Source organism: Lissotriton helveticus, chromosome 4_1, assembly GCF_964261635.1.
Source record: "Lissotriton helveticus chromosome 4_1, aLisHel1.1, whole genome shotgun sequence".
Classification (NCBI taxonomy): Eukaryota; Metazoa; Chordata; class Amphibia; order Caudata; family Salamandridae; genus Lissotriton; species Lissotriton helveticus.
In genome coordinates, this window is record NC_136063.1 from 1,608,445,912 (window position 1) to 1,608,473,148 (window position 27,237).

Consider the following 27,237-nt stretch of genomic DNA (forward strand, 5'->3'; position numbering starts at 1 on the left):
TGTGGTCTTAACATTGACCAAGAATTACATTACTTCCTGGGCATGACAGGTGATCACTATGATGCAAGTACGCATGTATGCCTGAACATATCAACATATGCGGTCATTAACTGTTATATGTAATAAGAAACATGGTGTATATCTTCATGTTCTATTCATTAGGTTATGTAATTACTGAATGACCAGTAGTTCTGCAATTTATGACACTTACCTTTTGTTTTAAGGAATCTCAAATGTTGTGTTGACTACCATATAAAATGTGTATCTACAGTAATTTTTAGGTATAGTAGGTGATGGAGAGCTTTTTGGTATGCATATTTATTATCGTGATCACAATTATTATCACAGTATGACTCTAAATCAAATTATTTTTTATTCACATTCGATTCATAACAAATGAGCCACTCTTACTTGAGTGCTCATCTGTTATTCCAGACATTCTGAAATGCATGATGTTATACCTAAATATTATCATTCTTCGAGATCATACGGGACTTATATTTTCACTTCACTTGCTCGTCAACTCTATGGAAACAAACACGAATGTCTTAGAATTCGAAATACTAATTTATCACACTTAAATTTGTCACAAAACACTTGACTGCACAATAAACACGTAGACTCATACAAGGTCTTATAACTTTAATGGCTGTATTAGGTTTTCACATTTAAGAATCCGCTTATATGCACACTAAACACATGGCCGATACAGGTTTAAAATATTAGTGGCTGCTTCTATGATTACGATTACATGGTTTTCTATATTATTATTTTGACTTGAGTTAGTTCCTAGATGTCTGCCGGTTTTGACTAACAGCCGACAGTCCGTTTTCAATTTTCACCTTCCTGTTGCCGGAAATACCGGCATTCAGGAATTCCTTTGAGAACACGATTAGTGTAAATACGAATGGCGCCGAACGTGGGTAGCTCTTGACCAAACACGGGATAAGCTGAGAGTCGATACAGCCTTTAATACTCTGTTGACGACTCAAGGTAAGAATGAGACCGCGGCTTGAGATGCGGAATAAGGTTTAAGGTGCTTTTATTAAAACCGTATTGAGAGAGACATTTTGACAGTGTTAACATAATTGTTATTTAGCCGATTTGCCTACATGGCGTAGCAATCCAAAACTAATGACCTAGTAAAATCATTGAGGATACTAAACACATTGTTTAGTGTAAATATAAACCGGTCAGTCTAATATATACGTACACCTTATTTTATTTCGCCATGATATGAGTGTAGCGAATGGCTATGTATTGGTGGATTTTGGTCATTTTGGAGAATATAGTTTTAGCTCTCTGGCACAATAGCAAAACGGGGCTATCAGATTCAGATAGTGGTTTTTCGAGTGGCGACATGTACATACTGCGTGTGTATTTAGGCACTAGTATACACAGTTTTTTTTGTACATTGATTTACAGAGAAACAAAACTATTGGTGGACAACCTGGATTGATTAAAAAGGAGTGACCATATATAGCGAATATTGCTTTCATCAGAACCCCTGTGTGGGTCGGAAGTATCACCACACGTCAAAAGCCTAATTCCGGACATTATAGGTATTTGAAATTACTAAAGAACATATAGTCTTAAGGGATTAAGGCTTTTCACTGCACCTTTTGCAATATTTTATTCACAAAGGAAATTTTGTGACACTATAAACACCAACACTCTCATGAGCACGGGTATAATGCCTGCATCAATGAGCACGGTCTCCTCATTTTCGGGCGATAAGGTTTTCACTATTGCGAACCTTTGATAGATACTAAGTTTCCATTCTCTCCATCGTATACTTTATCTTATAATTTCAGCTGTTGTTATTATAGGTCATAGTCACGATCTAGTGGTGTTTTGGAACTTTATGCACAGGAGTGTCATTTGGACATACCTTCTGATTTTGAGCTCAAAACTCATATAAATTGTGTAATACTCTGGATGTTGATTTAGAAAATGGACAGTACAATTGTATATAGCGTAATCTTGTATGTTTATTCTGTACAGCCTTGAGAAAGTCGCAGGATCACACCCTGTTGCGACGAAACGCGTTGACTGTTTGCTGTCGTTGGCTGTTGCTGAAAAAATCTGAATAAAACATGACAAAGAGAATCAGAAAAGAAAAACTGTTCTAATGTGTCTTTGTATTAATGTTTATATGTATTACTAAAAGGGAAACTTTGTCGTACTCTGAAACGTGTGCTCAGAAGTAAAAATTGTGTTTAAAGAGCTTGTCTCTTGTCTTGTGGAGTTAAGTGGTTCTCCATACCATAGAGCACCGTCAGAAACTAATACGTATTTTAGTGCAACTCTAACCTTAAGGCGCCTTATACCTATATTCATAACCACTCCGTTTAATCTTATGAAGAACCACAGCTGTGAAGTATTCTGCATTACTAGGCACCCCCTGGAGGACTACCAAATCTTCTGGTTCTGATTCAGTGTCTGCTTCTCGCACCAATGCCTGCAACTTGTAACTTGCTGGTCATCTGTAATAGGTGTCCTGCTACTTCCCTGTGCTTCCAGGCATATGTGAATTTACGGTTTGCCTCCGGTTACTCTCCAGACAGAACAATGTGGACTGTTCAGTGAGCAACACTTTTCTTTCAAAGCTGAGTGGAATTCTGGTTCTCCTGAATGAGTGCACAGTGCTGTTCTTACAGGGACAAATAGATTTTGCAATTTGCCCCCAGTGATTGCCCATACATTGCAGGCGGGCTGGTGGAGGGCTCTGCATGTTTCCTCCAGAGATGTATGAATTTAAAGATCACCTTCAGAGACAGCCAATATCTGCAGGGCAAATTGATGGGTGCACAACACTTCTATTATAGAGTTGTATGGTGACACAACATCTCCTTGAACAAATCAATTGATATTTCCCAGACACAAAAGTTATGTGATTAGATCCACAAAATTCAGCTCTATCACATTGTCCGAACTTCTTTTGATAGATATGATTCTATCATAGGATATTCTCGCATAGCAAACCTGTCCTCTAAAATACTTTGTTAAATCCCACCTTCCGGAAGCATAGTTGCTATTAGAAATCCTGCATACTCTTGATGGAGCAGAAACAGAACAAATAGAATAAAGTTCCTTTCTCATTGTCTATTGAGATTGTGGACCCACCCCAACCGTCTATGAGGCTTGAACTTTGCACCCTTCTTGAAAGCGAGCAACTGTTTGCTGATTAAACAAGGATCATACTTAAATTCAAGAACCCCAATGACACCACAACATAAAGTTTGGCACAATGCCTTATCATAGTGAAAGAATGGATAATGTCCAACCAACTTAAGCTCAGCCTGCACAAAAATGAAGTCCATAGATGTGGAAACTAGCTGCTGGCACAATCGGATCAAAAGCGTGGCTTGCAGACTTAAGAGAAGTGCCACTGCACAAAAAGCCTAGACGACCTTCTAGATTCAGGTCTCACTCAAGAACCACAAACAGAATGTGCAGTGAAATTGTGAACATGTTTTTTCAGAATCTTAAGATGATTTTTCCTTACTAAATGATACTTGCCTAACCACCGCGAACAACTCCCATCAACCTCAGAAATTTTGAACCACAATACAACCCAGGGTAATGGATTTTTAACAGAACTCTACATTTTTGTGTTTAACAAGTAAAGGTGCATGAAAGTCAGTGAGTCACTTTTAATATGGAAAACAGTGATGTACCAGCGGCAATGGAGGGTTTGTATATAAAGCCATATTAAAAGAGACTAACCCATTGCACAAGAGGCTTGTAAATAAGCCCCTATATATTTAAATTGATCTTATGAGGATAGCCCGAAAGACTGGCATGGATTCTGTTTTTCCGCAGCCATGTTAGGCACCCAGGCCTGGAATTTGACATCTAAATAAGCCTAAATAGATGTGACCCACCTTACTCTTGTTGCCCGTGGGTGAAATGATGCACAATGTTCGTGACTAGAGATAAGCTTGCTGGGTAAGGTTAGATACTGTCTAGAACTAGTTTAAACTGTTTCCTCTTAACTAGAACACTTTAAAGAACGTCAAGCACCAGTTCCTGTAAGGGACATGATTTCTGGGCTGCACTTGCAAAAGCATCAAGAAGCAATATCCAAAACGTTTTACAAATAGCCGTTTCCAAAGGGAGTTTGTAACTGGCTTTATGTGATGCTCACAGAAGCTCAAATGTTTAATTGCTCGGCTATTCATTCCAGATGATGTCATCTCAGAACTTGTGCTAATGCAGCTATTGGGCAAAACATTACAACTAGATTTCACCTCATCGTAGGCACCCAATACATTTGCTATGCAAATACAATATTGACAGAGAAATTCATGCTGCAAAAATATTTGGAGCATTGGAATGTTGAGAGCTCCATTGAAGACATTGGAGCAACAATGGCTGATGTAAACTGATATAGGTCGCTGCTTTCAATATTTCAATGTTCTAATACATGGCCTTTGCCTTTCTCTTTACCCTGTCTCTCTAAAAATATATGGAATGGGTGGGGGAAATTGAAAGGCAGAGGCTGTGCTGCAGGGCACCCTGAGCCTCCCCCTGCTTTCTCCCATAATTCCAGGCCTGGACTGGCCATAGCGGGCACCGGGCAATACCCCAGTGCGCCGCACGGGTGGGGGGGGGGGGGGGGGCGGTTTTGGGCCCATGGGGGCCGTTTTTGTTACAGGGCCGTTTTTGCAGCATAGCTGCAAAATCGGCCCTGTAACAAAATAGGCCGAAAACAGGCCCTGGCAAACAGCTCGGCGGTACCCCCAACCCCCCCGTGGGGAGGGAGGGGGTGGGCAGACGAGCACTTTGCCAGGGCCGGTTTTGGTTCTCAGTCCGGCCCTGCATACCTCACAGAATCACTTGACCCTCTGAAAGAGAGTAGGGGAATACTGCTCTGCTCCTTGATCTTCCTGGTCCGGCTGATTAAGAAAAAACTGTTTTAGCTGAGCCCAGAGAGAACCAGGGGCTGACTTCTGCCTTCTTTCACAGTTTATGCTGCGAATGTTCAATGGCTAATAGCCTTAGCCTTGTGCATGGCTGTTAACTGTTGAACAGTCACAGCAGCAGTTGTGAATCAAAGGACAGAGGCCTACACCCAAAAGGAGCATAAAAGTGCTGGCGCGTTAATCCATAAAAGGCCCAGAAAGGTCCCAAAAAGGAGAAGAAGAAAGCAATGACAAATGGCACCCCCACTCCTAAGGGGGGGAAGTAGGGGTTGAGGGGAAATGGCGTCAAAGTAGGAGAAAAGGGCGAGAATCCCACCAGCTAGGCAGTAGGAGGGCTGAGTGGGATTGAAAATATACTTCGTGGTAAACTAAGTTCATATAAACACAGTGTGCGCCCGTGTCCCTCACATGCTATTGGAAATGGCGCAACATGAAGGGTGTAGTCCTTCATTCCTAATGGGAGAGGCTGAATGCAAGGTTCAGGCGTTAGAGCCTTTGGCATTTCAACCCCCTTGTGCTCTGAGAGGCCTTTGTTGTTTATAATTAGGAAATTCTGCCCTCAATAGGCAGAATGTTCAAATAGCCTTGTAGCCGTCAATACCGGGCGTTAAAGGCCTGCTCCCTTGTTAAAAGCTGTCGCCTTTGGCTCGGGCCTTTAGTGCCTATTATAGCCTACTATAAGGCTATAGTAAGGCCCTCCCCTATTATGGCGCACTAGGTATTTCGACATTCCTGTTTTTTAAAGACATTCTACGTTGTGCAAGGGGACAACAAATATACTGTCAGGGAAAGCAGCTGCCATAGGGTGGTACAGAGGGCTTTCACTGCAATCCGTGTTATGAGTTAGCTTTTCCATGAGCTGACCACAGTGGTGAGACTACTAGCTTCAAGTCGGTAGAAACAAAGGATTTGGGTTGGGTACTCACCCCTTTCTTGTTCTTTCCATCAGAGTGTGGTGTGGAGCTTTTTCTCCAGGTCCCCCCTTCACAGCAGCATCTTTACCTAAAGGATTATGGCCCTGTTTGTGCCGATGTGTTGATGATGTACTATATATCCATTGCCTGGACTTTCCACATATGGGCAAGACACCGTCAATGGGTATGTGGTATTTTTCACATGTATCATGCATATATGTGCCTTTGACACATATGCAGTCGAAATGCTTACACAGAAACCGATGCATATGGAAAAGTAATCACCGCTGCCCCAAAATCTCCGCAGCCTCACCGTGGGCACTGCAGTGAACTCGTAGTATGGTGCTTGAAAGACCACTAGAACTGTGGGCTCCTGGTGGCTGCAGCCGATGTGTTTGGGCAGTCGGACTGACAAACCCGTAATAAGGCCCTTAGTGTTATAGGGCCATATGTATCAAGCAAATTCGCATTTTCAAACTCCGAAATTCGCAGAAGCGTTTGCGAATGTGAATTTGCCAAAGGGCATGTATTAAGGAAAATCTGGTGCAAAAGAAGGAATCACAAAATTTGCGATTGAATTGAATTGAATTGAATTGAAGAGGTTCTTCTATAGCGCATGGCTACTCGAGAGCATCCCAGCGCTTGATAGTTAACCAGAAAGAAAAAAGTGAGAGGAAAGAAAATCAGACGTGAACTTGATGAGTTTATCTATGTATTGGGGAACAGAATGGTTTTTATCTTTTTCCGGAAGACAGTCAGACTGGGCTCTAAACGAAGTGGAAGAGGGAGGGCATTCCACAACCTCGCCGCGTTACGCGAGAACAGGCGGTCCCCTGTTCGAGCTCTTTAAGTCCTGGGGATTGTGAGGAGGTTTTGTTGTTTTGAGCGGAGATCCCTAGATGGTATGTATGGTATTACCATGTCTTTTAAGATGGGAGGACCATTCCCATAGAAAGTTTTGTGGACCAGACAGAGGGATTTAAAATGTACCCGCTCCTTTATGGGGAGCCAGTGCAAGGTCCTAAGTGATGGTGCAGCTGATATACGGCGGCTGGTTCCGGTAAGTAGTCTTGCTGCGGAATTCTGGGCAATCTGAAGTTGTCGTATGACTGAAGTAGGGGCACCCAGATTAAGTGCATTCCCATAGTCCAGCCTAGATAAAATAAGGGACTGGACTATGGTTTTTTTTGCAGCTTCTGGTAGCTGGGGGAGGATTTTCCGGATTGTCTTGGTTAGACCAAAGCAAGTGGCTACTGTCTTTCTTGCCTGGGTTTTGAGAGACAGTTCCGAGTCAAGCCAGAAGCCAAGGGTTTTTATTTCAGATTTTGGAGTGGGCCCAGGACCCATACAAGGAGGCCACAGGATGGTGTTGTTAAAAGTGGCCTTCTTTCCCAGTAACATTAGCTCAGTTTTCCCCCCATTCAATTTCAGATGGGACGCATCCATCCATTTCGCCACTGCCTCCAGGCAGCTGCAGAGATTGTTTGGGGGGTGGCCCGCTCGATTTAGAGAGACTACTAACTGAGTGTCGTCAGCATAGCTTATTAGCTGGATTCCAAAAGGGGCTACAACCTCCGCTAAAGGTGCCATATATATGTTAAACAGTGTGGGGCTATGGGAAGAACCCTGTGGTACCCCACACTGCAATGGCACGGGGAGGGAGCAGTTGGAATCCGAGAAGACCCTGAAGACTCTGTCACTAAGAAAGGATCGAAGCCACTCGAGGGCCTTACCCATGACTCCAACCCTCTCGAGGCGAGCCAAAAGGACACGGTGGTTGACCGTGTCAAATGCGGCACTGAGGTCCAGGAGGATGATGGCCGCGCTGCCACCTGCGTCCAAAATCCTCCTGGAGTCCTCGACCACTCTCAACAAGGCTGTTTCGGTCCCTTGTCCCCTTCGGAATCCCGTTTGGGTAGGGTGTAGCAGGTCATGGATCTCTAGGTATGCCGCTAGCTGTTTATTTACCCATTTTTCAGTAAGCTTACTGATACCGGGAAGGAGAGAAATTGGGCGATAATTTGAAAAATCGTCATGATTAAGGTTAGTTTTTTTTAGCAAGGCCTTTACCATGGCCAGTTTCCAATCCTGTGGTACCACACCGGATTCCAGTGAGGCATTCACAAGATTAATGATGTGGTTACTGGCATAGGGTAGGGCCAGTTTCAGGATGTTCATAGGTGCGGGATCGAGTGGAGAACCACTTTTTATGGAGTTGAAAAGAGCGGGAAAGAGTTCACTATTAAGCGGATGGAAAGATACCAGGCGGGGTAAGGTGGTATTTGAAGCATCCATCGGCAGCTGGCTTGGTTCAGTTGCGGGAAGGGGGGGGAGAGAGAGAAGAATATTTTAGATTTTTGTGGCAAAAAAACTTGCAAGTTCATTGCAGCGTGCACCAGACTCCTCTGGAGAAAGTTCAGAGGAAGGTGGGTCAGGGGCTTTTATCAGAGTTTTTACTATTCTAAACATCTCTCTAGGGGCATTAACAGATTTTTCAATTTTTTCAGCATAGAAGATGGATTTAGCTGTGTTAAGGGCGGATTTATATTTTTTTATAGATGATCTGTATATGATTTTCTTCTCTTTGTCAAAATGTTTTCGCCATAACCTCTCCTCTTTTTTACATTCCTGCTTGAGTAGCCTAAGGTCTGAATTGAACCAGGGCTGTTTATTGGAACTTTTTTTGTATGTGATTTCTTTTTTTGGAAGCACACTGTCCAGTGACAGCTCAATCCAGCGATTAGAATCTGCGTTAGCCTTTTCGATGTTTTGATTGGCCAGAGGTTCGCTCTGCTTTAGCGATTCAATCCAATCATCGGATTCTAGTTTTGTCCAGCGTCTATTTAAAATTTTATGGGAAGGTTTTTTGTGGCTGGGTCTGGTGATTTTCCATAAAAAAGGAATGACCATATGGTCAGACCAAGGAATCGGATAGGGATCATCTGTTGATAAGTCTAGAACATTAGAAAAAATAGGGTCTAGAAGGTTCCCTTTAAGGTGGGTGGGAAGATGAACCATCAGATTAAGATGACAGATGGCTAGATCTTTGATTAATTCCTGTGCAGTAGTATCCAGGGGATTGTTAAAGTGAAGGTTCATATCTCCTAGCACTATAAAATTGGAGACCTTGCTGGCCGCGTCCAGAGTGGCTTCGATTAGCCCTTCTGCAAATTGGCCTATCAGGCCGGGGGGTCGATAAATTAAAAAGCCGGAGAGAGAAACTTCTGGAGATTGTATAATGGAGAATTGTATACTCTCACAGTCTGGGATATGGCAATCGATCAAGCGACAAGCTAAATGTTCCTTGTGTAAAATAGCTATCCCTCCACCAACCTTCGGTCCTCGATCCTTATGTTGGATCAAATATCCAGATGGTAGGGCGCGGACAATATCGGGACCAGATGACGGTCCAAGCCACGTTTCTGTTAAGAAGAGGATATCCACATTTGAATTTTCGATTAGTAATGCAACTTCTGTGGCATGCTTTGGTAAGGAACGACAGTTGACCAGAGCCATATTTAGGACAGCCTCTCCTTTCGTATTTTTAGTACTTAGAGTGGTGTTAATGGTAGCCTCAGTTACCCTAAAGGGACAGTGTATGCAGGAGAGACAGCCGGAATTGATGTTAACAGAATGGCTACAGTGAGAAGGGAGATTCCCTTTGAACGAGAGGAGTGTCGAACGGGAATATAATGGGGGGCACGAGATGATGGTACCTGGGGTCATGGCCCGAGATCCCGACGGGTCGCGAACGGGCGCAAACGGGCATGACTCTGGCACGACTCCGGCGCAGGTCCGGCGCGTCCGCAGTACGCGTCCGCTGCGCGGAGTCATGACCATTCCTTTTATGGCGCTGCTAGAGCGCGCGATTGGCCTGGCCCACACCCAATATGGCCGCCAATACCAAATCCCAGCCCTCGGCGTCAATACTCAGCCGAGGGCGGTTCAGGGAAGGGGAGGTCACAGAGCGCTGAAGAGCGCTGGGGGGTCTCTTGGTGTAAGCGCTAAGTAATCAGCGCTGTCAAGCACACTGAGAAACAATTTAAAAGTGCTTTTTAAATCAAGCACAACGAGACAGACAAAGTGCACAATGTTTTAAAAATGCTTCGCAATCAAGCAATGATATAAACAAGGTAAGCCAAAGTAAAACGCAACTTCAAAGGTGCTAAAGAAAATGGATAGGAAGAGACCTCCCGGCTTTTCGCCTCAGGAGGGAAGAGTCCTTTCTGATGGTTATCCATCCTTCCTTCTTTTACAATTGCATTTAAGGAATCGCAAATTTAGCGATTCCTTAAAAGCAATTAATGAAGCAAAAAAAATGCAAATTGTCCTTAAGGAATCACAAATTACCAGCCACTTCATGTTGGTGGTAATTTGCGAATTCCTTGAAAAATGCAAATTTTTGCGTTTTTCTAAGTGCCATGCAACGCACATACATGCCCTTAGGGCATGTGTGTGCCCCACATGTACACCTATGCTTATTTCAGGGGTGCAACAGGGTGTTCTTTGGACACCCCTGCACCCTTGAAATTATTCTCAATTTGCGATTCTCAAATTGCGAATCACAAATTGAGAATAACTTCCCATTCAAATGAATGGGAAAGTATTCCTTAATTGCAATTCGCAATTTGCTAATCGCAATTAAGGAATACTAAGAATTCGCAAAATAATTGCGAATTTTTACATACATCCCTATTTGCGATTCTGAAATAGCGATTTCTAAAAAATCGCTATTTCAGAATCGCAAATCAGGTTGATGATACATATGGCCCATAGTGCTTTACATTGAGTTAATGCAATCTGTATGTATGTATTTATTTAGTTACTAGCTTACCCGTCGCACGTTGCTGCGATCTCCGAAGAAATTAAATTCAAGGAAACTCGTTATGATAACATTCAATTTACATCGTGTCATTTTTATTGAAATGTATTCATTTTAATTTGAAAAGCATTTCAAAGTATCGTTTTAATTCTATTTATTTATTCGAGTGCTTGTGGATACACAATTTTTTGTTTTTCCGTCTGGTGTGTACATCAGTATTCGAAAGATTATGAGGGCCCTGGGGGGCCGATATTTTAAAAAAAAGTTATGCCAGAAACCTTCGCGGGAGTGTACTCAACAACTTCCCAAAGTTTCCTGGCGATCGGATGAATGCTGTTTTAATTCTATTTATTTATTTGAGTGCTTGTGGATACACAATTTGTTGTTTTTCCGTCTGGTGCGTACATCAGTATTGGAAAGATTATGAGGGCCCTGGGGGCCGATATTTAAAAAAAAATGTATGCCAGAAACCTTCGCGGGAGTGTACTCAACAACTTCCCAAAGTTTCATGGCGATCGGATGAATGGTGTAGTAATGCATAAAGGACAAACAGACAGACAGACATACAGACATACCTTCGTTTTTATATATATAGACTAGTTCAAGTCAAGCTTTATTCGGCTTGTAAAATGCGATCATAAAAGCATATTAAAAAGGAGTACATTATTCCATTAAACATACCATGTACATGAACAATCCGATACATTCCAGTACGTAAACTGCATGACAACTGGAAAGGAACAAAAAATTGTTTAAAAAGTTTACATTCCAGTACATAAAGTGCATAATAATTGGAAAAGATTTTAAAAAATAGTTAAAAAGGTTTACATTATTCCATCAGAGATACCATATACTTAATCTATCCAATATATTCTATTTCATAAAGTGCAGAACAATTATGGAAGGTTGGTAGTGGGTGTACCTGCAGGGCAGTTACGTGGGGAGGAGGAGGGGCAGGGTGGGGGGGGGGTAGTCATCTATGGATTATGGACCTTTACAGGTAAGTAAAGATTTAAATAAATAAAAAGAATTTCGTTGCGCGCACTGCATCTCATTTGGGGATGCAGTGCACACTACGAAATTCGTTTTATCTATTTATATGTTTACTTACCTGTAAAGCTCTGTAATCCATAGATTACCACCCCCCACCCTGCCCCTCCCTACGTCACCACCCTGCAGGTACACCCACTACCGACCGCGGCTGTGGAAGGTAAAAAAAAAGACTAAATTATGTTGCAAAATCAGGTAAGTGAGTTAAGTATTTGTAAGGGATCTAGAGGGGACAGAAAACAATGTAGTGGGAGATTAAGTTATTTTATGTCTCAGGATCCGAATTTTTCATAAGTTAGGGCCTCCAAAGCAGAATTATCTATTCTTATTTAAATTGCCATTTAAACAAAAGCAATAAATGCATTGCAAATCATTTTTTTTTTCCAAACTACAAATATAGTTTAAATCCTGTTTATCAAAATACAGTTTATTATCAACGAACAGTGAACGAAAAGCATGTTTCCTAATATCTCTATAAAAATGAGAAAAAAACATAAAATGCAGTGTCGTCTGTGGCGATTTTTGGGAGGGAACGATTCCACTTGCCTGTCTTTGGGAATGCAAACAGGTGATGGATAGTTCCCAAACGTAATCTAGTTAGATAAAACCTATGTTGTACATTTCTTGTACACAATAAATATGGTTGGTAACTCAATGATATTGGCCCTTCGCAATATGATTTTATTGTCTGTTTGGAGCAGGTTGCCCTATCTCTTAGAGAATTTCTTGATCTTATAAGTCTCTGTTTTAAATCTCTTTTGCTGTATTTCTGAATGTTCATTGGATCTTTAAAATCAACTTCCACCTTGCACTCTGTTAAAAAAAGATTGTAAATTTACTGAAGCCAGGGGATTGTTTTACAGTGATCTAGGGCTAAACAATCCATTATGATCTCCTTTGTAAATTTTCTTTACAGATCAATAGGTTCTTACTTGCAATGCTAAGACAGAGGTATTCACAAGAAGATGGGGGGACGACTCCAAGTGCGAAATCGAGAGAGTACTCCTGTAAATACAGGCTAGACCCACCCCCCCAGCTTCAGAATTCTGTCAAGCCTGATTATATCATGAGTGAAAGGTACTAGGAGGTCTAGGATTGGATTGGAGGCTGGATTTAGCCAAGTCTCTGTGAGAATGATAATATCTTAGTCAGTGTGTTGGATTAGGTCAAAGATATCTGAGGGCGTGTTTTCTGGCTCATCTGCAGTTTAATAATGCACATTTGAGACATGGGTGATTTACAGGGGAAGGGGTCTGGGTGACTTTCACTCTGGTCAGGTTGTCAGAGTTGCTAGATCTCAGATTGCGGGGAGGGACTCTATTTGTGTTGGAGAGGATGGAGTGTATATGCCTCGGCGGGGTCAGGCTAGAGTTGGTCTGCGAAGAGCAACAGTTGAGATGATCTTGGAGATCAGTGGACACCGAGAGGGACTCATTGCTTCTGGGGCATGGAGTGGAGTTTTGCAAGGAAATTTGTTTCAAAAGGGAGGGGGCTAACAAATGACGTATGTTATCCATGTCCCCAGTGGTGCCTCTGGGCCAATTTAAAGAACTGAACATGTTGAAAAGAAAATTTGAGAGGGCTTTTAGGTCATGTATCTCAGCCGTAAGACGGAGCAGTTGTAGAGACATATCATCTGGGTGAACTGCTAAGTCTGAATTATGGGCGAGGGATATAGGGTGTGCCGGAGAGGCAAGCGGTGTCGGAGGGACTTGGTGAAGGTCTGTGGGGACCACGTTGGTGGTGATAAGTTCCTGGATAGGAGACTGATCGGAGAGTACTAGAGGACCTTTTGATAGTGAGGTTGGAGCCATGGCAATGGGGGGGAGGCAATTGTGCTGAGGGTTGGGTAGAACAGGGCCTGTGAGGTTCACGGTGGTGGTGAGAAATTACTGGATAGGAGACTGATCGGAGAGTATTAGAGGGCCTTTTTTGGGGAGGTTGGTATAGGGTTAAGATTTTCTAACTGGTTTATTCGCAATTTCTTGTCAGAATCTAAAAATGGCCTCAACTATTCTTATGAATTTCAGTTTGCAATGATCTATGTGGGTCTCCGAACTACCATGGCTATCAAAGAGAAGGACTAAATATGACAAGGAAGGAAGTTCTTTCAATGGGGACCCCTACCTTGTGTTGGTTTTTAAATTAAGTTTTTCCCCTTCCGCAAGTCATTGTAAATGTTTTGCTGAGATTAAGTATTACTTTTTTCCTATTCTTATAAGTATGCAAAATTCTCAATTAGACATTGTAGTCCATTAGCTGTCCTTGATAGCAGGAAAGCGTCTTCCACATACCAGAGGACTGGGGTAATATGGGTACCAATTCTAGGGGCATCAACTTGCTATTTTTGAAGAGTAATATCAACAGTATTTACATAAAGGGAAAATAAAAATGGTGCAAGGACACACCCTTGGCGTATGCCTCGAGTAACTCTAAAATGGGGGGTACATTCATCATCAAGGCTATAGCGCCCTCTTGAGGTTAATAATGTATACATTTGTGACAGATATACTTGAAAGGAAGACGACACCGTGTAAGTTTGAGGAGCTTCCTTTAATGGGTCTGATGTAACAGCGATCCCGGCAATAACTGCCGTCTGAGCACTTAACATTCCAAGCTAAAGAATCTACATGGAATGTCATCACGAGCCCCCCTCGTGACAACAACATAGTAAATACATCCCAACACATCCCCCTCCCTTCACTAAAACAAAAAAATAATTAACAACCCCAAAATACTTAACTACCCACCGCCACCCAACACATTAACCAATACAAAGAAATCCCCACATTAATACATACAATGATGAATAATAACTGGAGAAAACAAAAATATAATCACTTAATATCTAACAAAATCACGAAACTTGACAGGAGTGAATCTAGTTCTTGGAAGACTCTGACGATGAGGAACAACATTGCTATCTGGTACAGATAAGCTAGGACTGGTAATTTTAGTGGGAAAAGTCGAATCATGAGTGCCTACTCCAAACTAGTCTTTCACAAATTCTACCTTAGACTCAGGCACAATAGAATCAAAAGACTTATTTCAAATTTTGCCATTTTCCAGTACAACAACATGATCTCTTACATCCTTGACTCGGACAGGAGCAGAAAACCGAGGATAACCCTTCCGCTCAAGCATAGGTTTCTTGATTCTTACCCAGTCACCTTGACACACAGGAGATGTTCTGAAGCTGACAGATGCATATTTAGCTTGAGCTGCAGCTCTGATATCGGCTACCTTCCCTATTTTTTGTGCATTCACTTCTTTTCTCAACATCGTATCCTTATTGAGCTTAGAACCTGCTACTCTACCCCTGAGCAAAGTAAAAGGAGATATGCCCGTACTAGCATGGGGAGTAGCTCTCATAGCCCACAACATGTCAGAAAGTACTTGTTTCCAGTGAAAACCATTAATGGAGGCTAATTGTAGTTGATCTTTGATCACACGATTCAGATTTAGGCGTTCAACTAGGCCATTACTGCAAGGATGATATAGAGAAGTGAGAATATGTTTAATTCCATGCATTTTTAGGAAATCCTGCATCTCAACAGAAACCAGCTGAGTACCATTATCTGATACTAATTCCTCCGGAAATCCTTCACAAAGAAAAACATCTTTAAAAAAATGTATTACTGTGGCAGAATTGATCCCTTCCACAAACCTAACTTCCGGCCATTTTGACATATAGTCAATCAAAACCAAGATATATTTGGGAGTACTGCCCAAACCGTAGAATGGACCAGCCACATCAAACGCTAATTTAGTCCAAGGTAATTCTTTACCTGAAATGGGAGTGGTGGGAGAAGGACAAGTGACCTGAGTCTTGTCACTCAAAACACAAGACCCATAATCACGAACACAGTGTTCAATGGCTCTATCAACACCTGGCCACCAAAAATCCTCTCGTACCCTCCTTTTCATGACACGAATGCACAGATGACCTACATGAGCTAAATCCAAAAATATTTTGCAAAGCGATTTCGGAACAACCAATAAAAAATTCCATCCACTAAAGACAGTTCATCACTAACTCTCTTGAAAGGAACTAACTCTGAAGCAAGAACCGTATCATTAGGCCAGCCATGAGTTAAAAAATCAATTACTTTGCACAAGTCAACATCCTCAGAAACAGCAAGCTTCCAATCAGCCTCAGATAAAGCAGCACCAGTATTGGTTATGCTGCTAACAGCACACACCATCTCCAAATTATCACATTCCGGTTCCAAAGCATTCTGGGAAAGAAGTAGTCTAGATAAGCAATCAGCCACACAATTTTTCACACCAGCTACATACTCTAGACGGTGGTTTAACTCACCAAGTCTGTACTGCCATTTAGCAATGCGAGGTGTGGCTCTACCACCACCCTTGGTGGTAAAAAGATCGACCAAGGGTTTGTGATCAGTTTTAAGGACAAAATGATTACCCCACAAAAAATCCGGAAGTATTGCACACCCCACCATAAAGCTAATGCCTCCTTTTCGATAGTGGAATACGTTCCTTCAGCACCCTGGAGTGTTCTAGAAGCAAAATCAATGATCTCTTCTCTATTATCCGATCTCTTCTGCATCAAAACAGCCCCAAGACCCACATTAGTGGCATCTGTAATGACGATACATTGATCATTGATATTGAATAACTTGAGTGTACGTGCTTGCACAATCACGTCTTTTAATCATTTAAAATCATAAGCACACTGCTCAGACCAAACATACTTCATGTTTTTCTTCAGAATATTACGCAAACACACAGTTCTATCTGAGAAATTTGAAACACATTTTGCGTAATATTCAACTAACCCCAAAAAAGAACGTAACTGGTCCTTATTTTGGGGTTCAGGTGCATTTTGGATAGCATCAAGGAGCTTCATTTTGGGTTCCACCCCATTAGTAGAAATATGTGATGGCCCAAATAATCCACTCCATCCTTAAGAAATTTACATTTATCCTTCCTTAGTGTTAAACCACTGGATTTTACAATATCTAGCACTTGCTTGATTCTGGCATTGTGCTCATGTACAGTCTTTCCGTGGATAAGAATATCGTACTGAAAGAAAACGACTCCCACAGTGTTTTTAAATAGGTTACCCATGAGACGTTGAAACACTGCAGAAGCCGACGCCAATCTGAACGGCATTCGTAAATAACGGAACGCACCTTCAGGAGTCACAAATGACGTGTGGTGTCTAGAATCTTTACACAGCTCAATGTGATGGTATGCAGATGATATGTCAAGAGAAGAAAAATACCTGGCACCTTCCACAGTAGACAACATCTCATTGATGTTGGGCAGGGGTTGACGGTCTACCCATATGCAAGAATTTAGATCACGCAAATCTACTCACATTCTAAGCGATTTATCATCCTTGCGCGCTAAAACTATGGGAGATAACCACTCTGACCCTTCGATTGGTTCAATCACTCCCATGGCACACAATCTCTCCAGTTCAAGTTTCAATTCACCTCGCATACTTAGTGGTACTTTGCGTACTTTGTATGCTATTGCTCTAGCACCTTCCTTCAGAACAATGCGATGTTGAAATCTCTTAAGTTTGCCAAGTTTATCATTGAAGACTTCAGGATAATTTTTAATCCAATCATTCTCAATAGGTGAATTGGTACTAACAGAATGTACAGGCGAAACATCAGGAAGATTGGCATAATACTGTTTAGCCTCCAGTCTAGATAGAACCATATCTGGATGATTGGGATCAGTAATGATTCCCAACTCACCTTGTTCATGCCATCCTAATAAATTAGCACCTTCTTTTACAACGTATACAGTACATAATGTACGATCACCCTTAAATTCTAACTTACCTTTGAATTTGCCTAGAACCTCTACTCTCTTACCCCTGTAAGCAAACATTTTTATAGATGATTGCGTAATTGAAATGTCACCTAGACACTCAAAGTCCTTAACATTAACCAGGGTAAAAGGGGAACCTGAATCAGCAAGAAACTTAGGGGGTCATTAGGATGACAGGCAGACTTAGTACGCCCGCCATCCTATCGGAATTCGGGACCGCCCACCATAAGGCCGGGGGTCCCGTGGGGGGTATTAGGATACGCCCGCCACAGTGGCGGGCGCATCCTGCATTTTTTACATTGTGGCGGGCGGTGCTCTCAGCTGTGCCTGCCGCATTGTGTATGCAAATGCTGGGGGGTACCACAGGTACCCCCCATGTGCACCCCCCACCTCGCCTTCACTTCAGGGGCCCGCAGGGGGCCCCTGAAGTGAAGACCGCCACGGAAAGACATCTGTTTCTGCTCATTATAATATGTCTGGCAGTGTCTGATAGACACCGGCACCATATTAAACCTTTTCTGCCCCGGTCGCAAGGCGACCAGGGCGTAAAAGCGTCGGACGGTCTTTCTGTCCGCCCCGGTCCCTCCCACCATACTAATATGGCGGCGGGTCATTTAGGTGAGGATGGCGGGCAGATTGCCCCCGCCAGGCCAGCAGTGGCTACCGCCAGCCTGGCGGGGACAATCCACCCGCCATCCTAATGGGCCCCTTAGTGTTTAAGTTATTTAAACTTATGATGCACACAGGAGATTTTCTTCTTTGGGCTTCATCAATAGAAGCAATCTCCACAACACCCTCCGATTCCATAGAAGAAGCAGATAACATTAACAATTCATAACAAGTGTCATCATCATCTTACTCCACACTATGATCTTTCATGTTTTTCACAGTACGTGACGGTCCCTTCTGTATGACAGTCGCTTTGCACATACGTTCTAGATGCCCTTTTTTCCCACACTTGAAGCAAGATTGGTTTATAGCAAAACAGAACTTGAAATTTCCCAAGTGTGATCTGTACCACAACGATAACATAATAGTTCTTGACCATCATTTCTGGTTCTGGAAACCGACACAGATGGAGCACGAGAAACATTCGTGTTGACAGCTTTGGTTGGTTTTGAAGAGGATTTGGTGCTGACCAATTTAACTTCATAGATGAAGTAGATGACCTAGATGCATTTAACTCTTTCATGCAAAATTGAGAATGTTCCACGCTTTTTGCTAAAGTGAGAGCAGTCTCTAAATCAGGATCATCAGAAGATAAAAGTTTTTCTTGAACTTTCTTATCACAAGTGCGTTCAATTAACTGGTCACGAATAATTTCATCTCTAAATTCTCTGTAGTTACAATTAATGGCTAAAATTCGCATAGCTGCAACAAAGTCATCAATAGATTCACCAGGCATCTGTGAACGTTGTAAAAATGTATGCCGCTCTAAAACAATATTGCGCCTGGGATTGAATCTTTTGTCAAGAGTTTTTATAAGTGAAGCATAGTCATCAATGACCTGGGAATCACCGTCATCACCTGGACTGATACTCGTTCTCACCTCTTCAAGAGGTAATGTTTCTAAAATGGATCTCCCTTCAGCACCCAAATTGTACACCAGTAAAGCTTTTTTCTTTTTAGAACTAAATGTATCACCATCAATTGGTTCAAGATAAGCCTCAAATGTAGCCTTCCACTGTTTCCATAACATGGGAGGCGAACCAGGTGACTGTAAAAAGGGAGGTGGTGCTACTACTCCATCCATTTGCGTGGGTGAGTTGCTGCCCCAAAATAGTTGTGGTATCTTGTATTCTCTGCCATACATCCTTCCCATTTCCCTGCCTTACCGCTCAGGTTGAATGAATGTGTTGTAAGTGGATATGTTGTGGAATGCTGGTGTATGTGATGTAATGGAATGTTTGGGATGCCTGGTGAGATGAGTGTCAGTTGGAAGTATGGTCTGAGCAGCAAGGGAGCTGCTCCTGGTGGGGCTCGTTCTAAGATGCTCACTGATTGACTTACTTGATTATTACCATCTATATCTTCATCAATAAATCATCCTCCTGTTTCCTACACCTCGGCATCTAATGGACTTATTTACATTATAACATTTGGCGACATTTTAAAAAACCTACATGTGTCTTCTGATGGACTCCTGAAATTTTAAACCTGAAGTAACTCTAAGGTGAAGAACTATTTTAATTTACAACTGTTTATACACTCTTAAAAGCACACCGGCACTCCTGAAAGCCCCACCAGTGACCTCTTCACCGGTCGCCCACTTCCCAAACGTGCCAGTCCCTACTACACTTCATTTCACTGCCTGCTGTTGTCTACTACCTCCCTGTTTTCTGTTACCTGCCTGCCTTTAAGCTTGAAACTTTCCTGTTACTCCAATATACTTTTCCTGATTTGGAGGAGCGAGCTGCGTGCGATTTAGTTATCCGGCAGAACTTGCAGTCAAGCATAAAAGAATCTTCTATTATCAGCACGTCTGCTACAGCGCCTTTAACCAAGCCTTATGAACTTGTGTTTATGATTTACGATAAACACTGCCCTTGTTGATGCTTCAGCGCTCTTCCTAATATTTCAATTCAAGTCATCATTTTTAAAATAAACTGTCAGCAAAGCGTGAAGGAAAAGCAATGATTATAGAGGAGGCTGTTAAGTTTTATAAGTGGTGACGTTTTGGCTGCTTATAATGAAAGATTATCGGCATGTTTATTTATTTCTATTTCTTGCCTTGCGACTTGGATACAGCCTTCTTTACAATTTCAGTTTAACTGCCGTCCCTCTTTTAAAATGCTGACACTATTCATTTTCAAATTCCTCACTAGCTCTGCCTTTCGCGCGCAGCCTTAACCATTATCAACGCTGCCAATGTTCCTGCTTGTTCCACGATTTCTTTCTGCATCATCTCAGCTGTTGGTAAATCTTTGGAATTTCCTCCTACTGTGAGCCACCCGGCTGAAACGTCAAAATGTGCCACCATATTAGGATGCATTTCATATTGTCTGCAAGTAGAGCCGGGGACACTAATCAAGTTTCTACATCTTCGTGGAGCATGCTGGCAGTTCCTGGTTACATATTAAACAACACCACTAATCAGAGATCTAATTTAAAACTCTGTATTGTGTTTATTTATTTGTTTTGAAGGCAGCAATATCACTGTGACTTTTCAAAGTCAGTTCTTTTAGAGACTTTGTTGGCGAGTCATTCAACTTCTTTAGTATTTCAAGTGCTTTGTGGGAATTTGCATGTCCATGGTTATAGTACTTTGTGACTTTCACTATTTTTACTCTACTGTCCTGCATTTCGGGTGAGAAATCGCTCACCGGAGTGGATCATCACCTTTTTAAAACTGTTTTGCTAATGTTTTATGCTTGTTTTGCTGTACAATGCCTTAATACTCTTTCTTATCTCCTTTAATACTTACTCTACTTTCTTAGTGTTTGGCGACTTTCCCCCTTCTGCACAGATATTTGTGCGTGGATAGGTCATTATAATTTAAGTTTATTCTATCATAGTCTCTGTAGACTATGTGACTGTTCATGTCACCTACTTCTGCTGCATGTCCTTGTACTTTCGTCAAGTTTTATTAAGGCATGTGTAATGTTTGAATTATGATTTGTTTTAGTCTGCTAGACTATGTGACTTTCACTGTCACCTTCTTTACGTTATTACTATGATGATTATAGTCTTTTTGACTATGTGACTTTTACTGTCACCTTCTTTATGTTATTACTATATAGATTACAGTTTTTCTAGCGATGTGATTTTCCGCGTCACCTACTTTACATGACATGATTTTACTTCATGTTTCAAGCCTAGTTACATTAAGGTTGTTCATTGAGGTAACTTCCACCTTTCGCAATTTATTTTACGTGGAATTTTCAATTTGGTTACCTATTTTATGCTTATGCTTCATTTTTACATTTGGTTTTGCTAGCAGATTTTTCTTTAGGGTTCCTTTTTTTCTTGGTGTTTAGTTTGTAAGAATATAGCATTAGCTATGTGACTTAGCATTTTTCTAATTATTTGCTGGTACAGTAGTTACTTATTTTTTAGTTTGCATGGTTGTGAATGTATTTCTTTTTCAGATATGTGATGATATGGCTCCTTAGCCATGTGACTTTTGGTGCACTTTCTGTGTGCGTTTAATTGTCACCTTTTGTGTTTACTGCTTGTCTTTCTTTCTTTCTTTTCATACCTTTCATGATGTTGCACTGTATTTTTTTATTTATGGCGTTCATTGATTATTCCGTTTCTTGCTGGTCTGGCCAACTGGTTCGTTCTGGTGTTGTCTGGACGTTTTGCCCTGTGTTTTTTCTTCACTTGCGTTTAGTTTACTGTGTTGGTGTGAATTTTGCTTCTTCTCATTATCCTTTTAATTTTTCTGTGTTTCACTCCAGCTTTCACCTGCAATTTTATGCTTCTTTCGTTGAAACCAGGTTTGCATCCTGTTTTCTTTTGTATTTCCAAAAAGGGGAAGATGTGTGTCGTTATTTATTCATCTTTGACTTATCTTCTCATTGTCTTCTCCTTCCTTTGTGATGTTTTACATTATTTCATTCCATTCCTTTATTGATTGCTTCACTTTACATGCTCATCTCTGTTCTGCTTATGATATTGTTGAGCAGCATGTTTTTTCCTTGTTTTCATTGGTATAGAGGGAAGATGTGTGGTATCTTGTATTCTCTGCCATACATCCTTCCCATTTCCCTGCCTTGCTGCTCAGCCAGAATGAATGTGTTGTGAGTGGATGTGTTGTGGAATACTGGTGTATGTGATGTAATGGAATGTTTGGGATGCCTGGTGAGATGAGTGTCAGTTGGAAGTATGGGCTGAGCAGCAAGGGAGCTGCTCCTGGTGGGGGTCATTCTAAGATGCTTACTGATTAACTTACTTGATTATTACCATCTATATTTTCATCAATAAATCATCCTCCTGTTTCCTACACCTCGGCATCTAATGGACTTATTTACATTATAACAATAGTCAAAATGAAATGGATGCACAAAGTGATTGAAAATAATAATTCAGAATGCGCAGCAGATTGACATTCTAGATGAAACTTCCTAAAAAAAAATGTTTTTACTTAAGATGCATGTGCACGTTGTTCAGTATTTGGATTGCATAAAATGCGTAAAGTTAGAATTAATTTCCAGAAAATGAACAGAAAAGAAAAGTCACAATGATGTCAACTCGTTTTAAGTATCAGCACCCAGCAGCTAGACTTAACACATTCACAAAAAGCTTGTTGCTCTGACAACGCACATCGATACAAGCGCCTTTAAACACAATCCCTCGCTGGCCTTGACACGTGTCAATACACGCGCTTGCGCATTTGCACAGAGTCTCGCGCTGAGCTTGCCGCACTCCGCAGTCAGTTGCTTTGGTAGTGCCCGTCGATGCATTCGCCGGAAACTGAAGCGGGGAAGCTCGTGCATCAGAGGACAAGACCCGAACTCCGGAAATAACAAAATTGGACACCTCACCAGCGAAGACTCTGAACAGCAATGCAGAATGAGACAGCACTCTTCTCCAGGCTGTTCTCGTCGACCACGGAGCTTTTGGTTACAATAGAGAAATCAGAAACGTGTCCAGTTGCCTCGAAGTGGGAACCACGACGTCCGGCAACACCGATGGGAAGGCTGGACACCAGACCAGCCCGTCGCCAATGAAAGGAAGGTGACACCGTGTAAGTTTGAGGAGTTTCCTTTAATGGGTCTGATGTAACAGCGATCCCGGCAGCAACTGCCGTCTGAGCACTTAACATTCCAAGCTAAAGAATCTTCATGGAATGTCATCACGAGCCCCCCTCGTGACAACAACATGGTAAATACATCCCAACAATACTATAATGTCTTCTGGAGCACCCATCTCCATTAGAGTCAACCATAGTTTTTCATGACTAACAAGATCGAAGGCAATTGTCAAATCTGCAAAACAGAGATGTAATTTGCCCTCCTTGGCGATGGTATATTTTCCTATCAATAGTTCAAGGTTGACACACTGCTCAATGGTCTCTATACCCCTTCTGAAACCGTATTGGGACTCGGTAAGGATGTTGTTTTAACTTACCCAGCTTTCAAGCCTTTCTAAAAGGATTCTTCCCATCAGTTTAGATGTTGAATCAAGTAGGGATATAGGGCGGTAGCATTTTGCGTCTCCTCTATCGCCCTTCTTCACTATCGGGACTATAACACTTTCCACCCATCTAGTGAGCAATACATCACCTGCTGAAGCATTACAGACCCTGAGTAGGATTGGGGATCAAAAATAGGGGTGGGCGGAAGTGGCGGAAGGGACTATCGCGGGGAGGCACGGAGATTGAACAAATCTCCATGCCTCTCTGCGATATTTCTGTTTCGCGAGCCCGCCCGCCCGCCTCCCGATCCCGCCTGCCTTCCTCCCACCTTATAAATTATATTTTCAGGGTATAAATAAAGTTAAATAAAACTTACCTTATGGAGCTGGAAACTTCCCCATTGCGGCTTCTTCTTTGAAACTGCGCATGCGCAGGAGCCTGCGCATGCGCATTCCTCGCCAAACATTCGGGTGTTTATTGGGAGGTATCAAGTCCGTAATTAATTTTGCTAAATTGTTAACATCTGTTTTGATTGATTTAATTTCCAGCGTTAATCTCCTTTTGATGTTGATTTTTCCGTGAAGATTTTCAAAGAGGGTATCAAGTCCTGGAATGTTACTTTTCGTTAAGGCCAGCTGGTCCTCCCTTGCCCAGCAACCTGCTTTTTCCCTTTCTTTTTTTTGATTTCATCATCTATATTGAAGGTGTAGAATCAGGCTTTATAGGCTGTTGTTGTTTACACATTTTGGCAGGTGGAGTGACCAATTTAGATTCGTTTGTCACAACAGATATTTTCAACGGCAGATTCGAAACACATGGCTCTCTTTGGTAGGTTCTGAACTTGCTACTTTAGTTCCCCTAGTTTTGGCATTATCTGTTTTTACTAAGGTCAATCTCAGTTGGCATCTGTATTCCCTAGTTTCTTTCAAAGCTGCGCTTAAAGCTGTTTTGGTAGCTGCAAGACGCTCCTCCGCATGTGCAATTTCATAGTTAATTAAACCCATAGCACTCTTTAAGTAATTGTTAATGGGTATGTTATTCTTTTTTGACTTTCCATTGGCAGTGGGGTTTGCTGCAAGCTTCTTTTTGCCCATTATTAAACAATTGTTCCGTGCTATGGTAAATCACGGATCACTGACTAAATATCGAGGGACAAAATATAGACTACCCAAAATATAGATTCCAAAATATCGACAGACAAAATATAGAATTCCTATCTACAAACAGGTAAGTACCAAAATATTGACCCCAAAATATCGTTTATATATAAATATACATTATAAAAATATCGAATTTCTTAAAATTATTGTAAAATTAAAAAAATATAAAAAATAAATAGCTAAAATATACTTAAAAATACTTAAATTACCTTAAAATTATTAAATAACTAATTTAACTTATATAAAAAAAATACAATCATATCTGTTAAAACATATATATATATATATATATTAACATAATATTAATAAAAATACACAATATTATTACCGTAGGATAGCAGAGGTGTAAAAATTACTATTCCCACTTCTGGAAGTGCAACAGTAGGGAAAGCGTTGGATAGCGTAGGGGTACAAATTACTATTCCCACTCCGGAGAGTGCAACAGTAGGGAAAGCGTTTGATAGCGTAGGGGTAAAAATTACTATTCCCACTCCAGAGAGTGCAACAGTAGGGAAAGCGTTGGATAGCGTAGGAGTAAAAATACTATTCCCACTCCAGAGAGTGCAACAGTAGGGAAAGCGTTGGATAGCTAAGGGGTAACAATTACTATTCCCACGCCAGAGAGTGCAACAGTAGGGAAAGCGTTGGATAGCGCAGGGGTAAAAATTACTATTCCCACTCCAGAGAGTGCAACAGTAAGGAAAACGTTGGATAGCGTAGGGGTAAAAATTACTATTCCCACTCCAGAGAGTGCAACAGTAGGAAAAGCGTTGGCTAGCGTAGGGGTAAAAATTACTATTCCCACTCCAGAGAGTGCAACAGTAGGGAAAGCGTTGGATAACGCAGGGGTAAACATTACTATTCCCACTCCAGAGAGTGCAACAGTAGGGAAAGCGTTGGATAGCGTAGGGGTAAAAATTACTATTCCCACTCCAGAGAGTGCAACAGTAGGGAAAGCGTTGGATAGCATAGGGGTAAATTTTACTATTCCCACTCTAGTGAAAATAAATTAATATAATTCACAAAATTATTAATTAATCAATTAATAAAAAATAATCATTTAAGAATTAATTAATTACCAATTAAAAATTAATTAACAATTTAATCAGAATAAATACCAATTAATTAATTAACATATTTAATTAATTATAATTAAATTACTTCCCACCCATTTTCCCCTATAAACCCACAACCCGCTACAGAAAATAAATTAATTTAATTCACATAATTATCAATTAATCAATTAATAAAAAATAATTATCAATTAAGAATTAATTAATTACCAATTAAAAATTAACTAACAATGTATTCTAAATAAATACCAATTAATTAATTAACATATTTAATTAAGTATAATTAAATTACTTCCCACCCTATTCCCCTATAAACCCACAACCTGCTACAGGATTAAATTACACAATAATTAAATAACGTGAAATTAATTACTTAAAATAAATTACAAAAATATATACACATTTCACACATATACTAACACCAAAAACACTTAAAAAATCGATATTTTTAATAAAATATATTATGTACTTTGATATTTTGACTGTCTATATTTTTAAAATCGATATTACATTACTTACCTTCAAAACGATATTTTTGATGTCTATATTCTGTCCATTCGATATTTTGTCCATTCTATATTTTGGACTCGATATTTTGGTTTGTCTATATTTTGGAATCGATATTTTGACCACTTACCGTAAATCACTATGGAAAGATATGTAATTCTTCCTTACCAAACTTTTCTCCTGTAAATCCAAGGGGGGTTTCCCAGCCTAGCCTAGCTGCTGAGAGGCACAGATGAGCCTGACCTTGGCACAGGCTTTGCTCGGGCATGGCCCGAGAATGCCCACATGCGTCCTGCGCTGCAGGAGCCCCTAGACTCTCATGTGCCTCCGGTGCAAGCTGGGGACCAGCTGTACTTCCTGGCGCTTGGACCGGTGGGTAGTGTCGTCCCTCGTTGTTTGCGGTGTTGGTGGCAAGAAAAATGGGCTTTACTAAGTTACTAATTTACATAGTGTGACCAAAGGTATCTGAGCATTTTATAGTAACTGCTGAGTAGAAACAGTTTACAAGAGAACACTTATCTAGGTTTTGTTACATAAAATCCATAACGAAAGTTACATAAAAACCACATATGAACATATTTTCATAGAATGATATAGAGAGCCATCATTACTTTCAAATTACCGCCGAGATTATGCACACATTTGGAAGAATATTTGAGAGGGTAAGTGTTTGACCTCTCAGCCTTATGGTGGTCTTCCCCTACACATTCTGCATGCCTATCTCCATTTGTGTAGCTGAAATTCGTTTTTGTTGGCCTTAGGACTCTGTTCAGTTTACCTCTGCAGACCAGAGTTAAAGTGCATGTGCTCACTCCCCTAAACATGGTTTTATTGGCGTACACCTGACTGGCATATTTCATTTACTGATAAGTCCTTTGTAGTATGGTATACAA